Below are 6,000 nucleotides of genomic sequence, written 5' to 3' on the forward strand. Positions count from 1 at the left end.
ACCTCAACAAGTGGGAAACCCTGGCCTCTGAGCGGCCCGCTTGGAGGCAGGCTGTGCAGCATGGCCTTTCCCAGTTTGAAGAGACACTTTGCCAACAGTCTGAGGCTAAGAGGCAAAGAAGGAAGGCCCATAGCCAGGGAGACAGACCAGGGACAGACTGCACTTGCTCCCATTATGGAAGGGATTGTCACTCCCAGATTGGCCTTTTCAGCCACACTAGACGCTGTGCCAGAACCACCTTTCAGAGCGCGATACCATAGTCTTTCGAGACTGAAGGTTGCCAATACATACAATCCTATCCACACTCATCTGGGAATAAACCCTATTGATTGTAATGAGACTTTACTTCTGAGTAGACATGCATAGGATTGTGCACTAAGTGTTAAAAATGCGAAATGCACAACTTGAATTTAATCTGATTTCTGTTTTATTCTTGCCTACCTGGATTCTGACAGTATTTTTGTCAACTGTACAAATTGAAATACGGAAATATCTTCAATAACAGTTTGTCAGGTATTTAATATTTTTTCATTAATATTTTAAAACTCTTTCTTAAAACATAATCTAGTTTTGTGTACCTCTTTTATTGTTCTTATTTGAGAAATAGTGCATGAATTATTAAACTACCTTTCGGTATATCTTTTGGTATACTTAAAATGATCATTAGGACATAGAACCTGTTGTTAATTTATTTGAATCCCATGCTGATGTTGAAGGCTGGCAAAAGAGAGCCAAAGGAAAGAGGATGAGAAGGCAATGCCTGTTATGCTAGTCTAGTGACACTGGAAGAAAATAATAGTTTCTAAGAAAGTTGAAAGTGGGATAACAAAAGGATGGTTTCCTTTGTTGTGCAATCCATTATGCTGCCTACTGTGGGTTCACCCTCTGTGCGATCAGCCTGGCTTCACATGCCTAAGGCTGAAGTCTTATATACACTCTCCTGGAAGTAAATCCCATCAAATTAAATAGAACTTCTGAGTAGACATGCATTGGATTTATTTATTTTTATTTTTCACATTTTCATACAGCCCTTCCTCAGTTCAGGGTGGTGTATGTGATACCTCCCCTTCTTTGTCCTCACAACAACCCTGTAAGGTAGGTGAGGTTTAGAGATAATGACTGGCCAAAGGTCACCCACAAAGCTTCATGGCTGAGCAGGAATTTGAACCTGGATCTTCCAAGGTCAAAATTGACCACCAGAACCACGGCACCAGTGGTTCCCAAACTGCTGGCTCATGATCCACAAGCCTGGGAAGCAGCCTGGCCAATGCCCCTTTAAAGGGTGGGGAGAGGGGAAGGCAGTAGCACATAGGAAGCCCTGCATGGGATTCCCTGCACCCCCCAGACTCCACCAGGACTGCAGCACTGGCTGCAGGTAAGTAGAAAACCCCCCTCCCATCTCCGGCAGCAGCGTGATCCTGGGGATTGCGTTGCTATCTTTCCCCTCCCTTGCAACAACTTTCAGTGCTCCCAACTCCCTTGTAGGAGTCTGGGAAGCACTGCACTACACCACCCCATTCTACTGCTAGTCTGCCATGGAGGATATAAGGGATTCTTCAGTCCAGGTCACACATATAACTCTCACTGTAATAGAGATGTTGTAATGCTTATGCCATTTCCTATCTTCCAATGCAATCCAATGCATGTCTACTCAGAAAAAGGTTTTATTTATTGTTGTGTCGTGTTTCTGGTCTCACTGCTGGGTGACATGTGTCCCATGAGCAGGGATCCCATGAGTATCACAAGACACCACCTCAAGTACCACTGGCGGTATCCAGACCACTAGTTGAGAAAAATTGAACTAGAGCAGGGTTGGGGAACAGCAGTGGCTACACCTTTTGCTACTAAATACTTTGATAGCCCAAAAAAGGGGCACTGATGTCCATCAAGTTTATCAAAGCAAAAATGTAACACTGGTTTTTATTTGAATGTATCTTATAAAGCTATTCACATCTATGGAACAGAAAGTATACTCTGTTGAGTACAGTATTTTTTTTTTAAACCATATATTTCAACACCAAACTTTTAGTTTGTTGCCAAACAGTGATCCAAATACCGTATTTTTCGCTCCATAAGACGCACCTGACCATAAGACGCACCTAGTTTTTATAGGAGAAAAACTTACTTTTAAAGTAAGCCTGCCCTCCCCCTGTGGCGCCTGCACAAATGAGGACCTTGCCCCCGGTGCGGACCTTGCCCCCTTTGTTCTCCGCCTGCCCTCCCCCTGTGGCGCCTGTGCAAATGAGGACCTTGCCCCCAGTGCGGACCTTGCCCCCTTTGTTCTCCGCCTGCCCTCCCCCTGTGGCGCCTGTGCAAATGAGGACCTTGCCCCCGGTGCGGACCTTGCCCCCAGTATTCGCTCCATAAGACGCACACACTTTTCACCCCACTTTTTTTTGGGGGGGGGGGAAAGTGCGTCTTATGGAGCGAAAAATACGGTAGTTATTACTAATACCTACAAGTATTATCTAAAATGAAAAAACGAAAAAAAGAAAAAAAAATTCATCAGGACTGGGGCGAGGAGTCCATGCATACATTACCTGGTAAGACCTGAATCAGGCTCCTTTGGGGTAGCTGATGTGCAAAAAAGTGTTTATAAGCACTGCTCAGGAGGTACTAATATGAAGCTGGCAAGTTTGTGAAGCTAGTGTATCCTGTTTATCATCCGTTTGGGTGCCACAGGTTAGCAAGCCCAATGAACCATCAATGTAACTATGATTCAAACATCAGGTATGTCTCTCACACCTTAAGAAAACATAAAGTGATCGAACAAGTAACTACTTCTTTTCAAAACAGTACCCAGCCTAAACCTGGATACCTCTCTGCAAAATTGGAATAAAGAGAAAATCCATGAAGCAAGTGAACAAATACTCTTTATTGTTAGAACAAGTAAGATGATACCACTTTTAGGCAGCAATAAAACCTACCTCGCTCAAAATCAGTCCAACAAGATGCACATATACAATGCCCCTCAGAAATGAAAGGTCTCTCCAGGTCCTCAGTGAACCTTTAAGAGCCTGGGGGCAAGCAACACAAGAATTTGAGTCAGGTGCAGTTTGTGCTGATTTTATTTTCTTCCTTTTCCAAATGCAACAACAGAAGCTAGAGGGGAGACCTGTGTGGAGCAGGAGGCTTCCTAGCCTTGTCCTCTGTAGCATGCAGTAGCATGCCCACCCCAGCTGATTTTCCCCACATGGGGGAAAAGATACAAGTACAATTAGCTGCAAAGATATGGGTATTCATCTTTCCATCTTCTCTGCAGGAAACAGGAAGCTGATTCTCTGCAGGAAACAGGAAGTTGATTTTTAGCAAATCAGCCACCCTAAGGAAGAAAGTTAAAGAGATCCTCTCCCCATGGAGGTCTTCTATTGCAGGTTCTGCTACATGGCTGCATTTTATGCAGAATAACTTTTGAGAGAAATCTACATGCAACAAAGTGTCCCATGAAATTTGGTTCTCAGTGGAAAAGCCCACTAGTTAGTTTGTGAGGAAAAGAAACTGACTATGTTTGGAATTATTTGCTTCAACTGAGATGGTATCTTTTTGGCCTCAGCTACTAGAAAGATTTGACCAGCCAGGAATGAATTGAGCTCAAAAGACATTTTTTTCACCTCATGATTCTGACACTGCAAAGATAACTTGCATATGTATATGTGTCATTTGATGTTCTTTCATGATGGAACATAACACAGATTTGGAGAGATCCTTTTGGAGCTCTTTGATGGTGTTGGCTGAAAAAATGAAGGAAAATGAAGGAACTGGCCTTGTTGAGCCTTCCACAGTTGATCACATTCTGGAAGTGAGGATTAGTCTTTGGGAGATGTCCATTAAAACTTCAAACAAGTACCCCTCTCTTCCCCGCTCATTGCAGAAACATTTTCAGAGTGAGGAAAGGTGCACTGTTTCCCTTTCCCACTCTTCAGAAATCTCCACCCCACATTACCTATAGCAGTATAGTGCTCAGGAGGTTCAGAGCTGAGAGGTAGCCAACTCCAAACACAAGCCTTTTAGAACAGAGAGGAAGGATCTCAGGAGTATGGGAACATTTCTTCCACAAGCCCTGAAAAATTCGACGAGACTCCTTCTCCTGCTGGTTGGGGCATGAACAGGAGCACTTCTTATAGGGCTGGGCCAGGCCACTGTTGTATGACAGCCATACGTAAGCACGCTCCTGGCATGTCTTAGAGCCCAATCCTGAGCTTGGCGCTCCGGCTTTCCGCTGGAGCGCACTGTCACAAACGTGCCATAAGGCACGTCTGTGAGGCTTACCACTGGGCCAGTGCCCATGCTAGCCCAGCGCTGGCTGTTGCTGGGCTAGCGCTGGGCGGGCACCCGTCCTCTGCTGCTCAGTGGTCTCACAGACCACCGAGTCGCAGCACGGTAAGCGGTGGCAGAAAGAAGGCGGGGAGCAGGTGTGACGGGGAGGCAGGAGGTGGGGAGAGGGCAAGCGGGAGACATGCCTGGAGGGAGGGAGGGAGGCTCCACTGGATCCTGTCTGTTCGTGTAGGGCTTGGCACCCTATACAAACACATTTACCATTGCGGGGCTGCTTCCCTTACCCAGGAGAAGGGGATGAAACCCGAGGTGCTGCCTGCGGTAGCCCAAGGTGCACAGGATTTGGTGGCAGCCGTTTTCGGCCAGCTCAGGATTGGGCTGCCATTCCTCTATATACTTCTGGATTTAACACAAATAAATGCATGCTATGTCAGAACGACAGGATATCTCTATGAAAGTCTGCCAACTACTCACAATGAGCTAGATTTATAGCAAGCCTGGCCTTTCCATATGCCACACAAATCAAGAATGAAACATTCTTGATAAACATCTGATATTAAAGCTGCCAACATTCAGTTATTTTATCTAATTATTTAATATTTTTGTCTTCAGTTCGGTGTTAAGTACATTGTTGCCTAATCTACATATTTGAGTCTGGAGATTTTTTTTAAACATCTGTTGAGCACTCATCCTGCCCAGGCAGGTGCTGTCCCCTGATTTGCAAAAAATCTCATCCGGGTTGCAAGCATCACCCCTGGCAAGTCCAAACACATCCAACTAATCAGGTATTTTTAAAATCAAGTTAGTAATGCTGTCTGTTATACTCAAACTGGAGTTGGGAAGCCAGTATGTAGAACAAATCCATTGGAATTATTATTATTATTATTATTATTATTATTATTATTATTATTATTATTATTATTAACATCAAAATGACAACACTCAGCCCAATCCTGAGCTGCCCGGAGCGCCCAGGCTCAGCAGCACCGAGAAGGGCTGCCGCCAGATCTTGTGCCTCCTGGGCTACTGCAGGAGGCACCTCAGGAGAAGGGGACTTTTGTCCCCTTCTCCCAGGTAAGAAAAGCAGCCCCGCAATGGGGCTACTCACTTAATCGCCGACCAAAAGGTCAGCGGTAAAGTAAAGGCACTCGTGTAGGGTGCGGAGCCCTACACGTGCACCTTGGATCCTGCAGAGTAGACCAGTCTCCCTCCAGAGCTCCACAGACCCGTCTCCCTCCAGCCCACCCCCGGCACGCCTCCCCCCACCCTCTCTCTGCCCCCTGTTGGCCTCCCCCATCCCCAGAACGCCTCCTCCCCGCTCCCGCCCCTGCCTACTGTGCCACGGCTCAACAGTCCGGGAGACTGCCGAGCCACGGAAGCTAGCAACCACCCCATGCTAGCCCAGTACCGGCTGGCGCTGAGCTAGCACAGGAGGGAGCCAGTGGTGAGGCTCGCAAATGTGCCTTACGGCACATTTGGAACAGTACTCAGCAGTACGGAGCTGTGCCGCCAAGCACAGGATTGGGCTCACAGCTGATAATGATCGTATATACAAAAACTATAATATTTTTCAGCTGGTAAATCCTCATCCACACAGACAGCTGCCTGATGCCTAGGTGTAGATGAGGTACTGACGAAGGATGGATGCTGTGCTGGTGTTAGTGTATGGGCGTCCAGTTGTGTAAAGTTGTGCAAAGTATTATTATTATTATTATTATTATTATT

The sequence above is a fragment of the Tiliqua scincoides genome, chromosome 4, assembly GCF_035046505.1.
Source record: "Tiliqua scincoides isolate rTilSci1 chromosome 4, rTilSci1.hap2, whole genome shotgun sequence".
Classification (NCBI taxonomy): Eukaryota; Metazoa; Chordata; class Lepidosauria; order Squamata; family Scincidae; genus Tiliqua; species Tiliqua scincoides.